The sequence below is a fragment of the Phocoena sinus genome, chromosome 14 (genome assembly GCF_008692025.1).
Source record: "Phocoena sinus isolate mPhoSin1 chromosome 14, mPhoSin1.pri, whole genome shotgun sequence".
In the NCBI taxonomy this organism is placed as follows: domain Eukaryota; kingdom Metazoa; phylum Chordata; class Mammalia; order Artiodactyla; family Phocoenidae; genus Phocoena; species Phocoena sinus.
The window spans coordinates 19950845-19951849 of NC_045776.1; the positions used below are offsets into that span (position 1 = coordinate 19950845).

The following is a 1005-nucleotide window of genomic DNA, read 5'->3' on the forward strand; positions in this document are numbered from 1 at the left end:
AAATGTTGCAGGTCTCATTGTCACCACTGCAATAAAATTACAGTGATGGAAGCAAAACCTGTGTTCTCAATGTAGCCACATTAACAATTTATGGACACCATGAACAACAGTGTCCATTTTCAGTAGTATGAGGCTTTTATCTCCTGCTTTTGATAATTAGACTACGGTGATGAAAGTTGTTAACACAGAGAAACTGGTTGAAGGATAGACAATAACTTTCTGAACTACTTTTGTAACTTCTGTGTCTAAAATTATTTCAAAATAAGACATTTTTAAACATTGCATTGGAAAACTCCTCAGGAAGTTGTTACTTCAAAGAGAGACACAGTATTTCTCAATAGTTCCAATAGAGCCAGTTTTCCCTCCGGCTTTGACACAGAGAGCATTCTTTCTTCAGTTAGCAGCAGATAAAGTGCAGTTGTTGGCCTGCACTTTAGGAATATTTTGTACAGAAATGTATATGTCAAGATCCTAGAGTTATACTTTGGACAGTGAAGTGTTCACGCTTTGAGAGGCATGAACCAATGGAAGCAAAACCAATGGAGAGAAAGATTCACATTTCTCATCTTACATTTACACCAGAATATTTATGCTCATTGAGTGGAATATTGGGCTGAATTGCCTAGACAATTATAAACTGGGGGATTTTTCCCCTCTTTCCATGTCTTCTCTTTCATGTCAAGTGCATGTAATTGAATTTGAATAAGTATAATGTAGATATCATGTGACTTCATTGTAATCCAATGGAGGAAGTACATACGCAGGAACTTTGCTAAACAGGTAATGATGGAATTCATTCTCTGAGATTACTATAAAAGTGATAATCAGTAAAAAGAAGTCCTTTCAGCAGTTCAGCAATGATGCCCTGTTTTATTATTACCATTCATTAATCACCTACCACATGCTTGACCATTCGTCTACCTCTAGTCTAATACATAACTCAGCAAGGAAATGTCCCTATTTTACAGATGAGGAAATGGAGGCTCAGAAAAACTCCTTAACTGG

General features: G+C 36.4%; 1 non-coding gene across 1 annotated transcript; it reads right to left on the reverse strand.

Annotated features, from left to right (window-relative positions):
• On the reverse strand, positions 1 to 135 carry LOC116739417. The gene has a single exon (XR_004345588.1). It is a non-coding gene; the product is annotated as a small nucleolar RNA SNORA1 (small nucleolar RNA).
• Positions 136 to 1005: the final 870 nt, after the last annotated feature.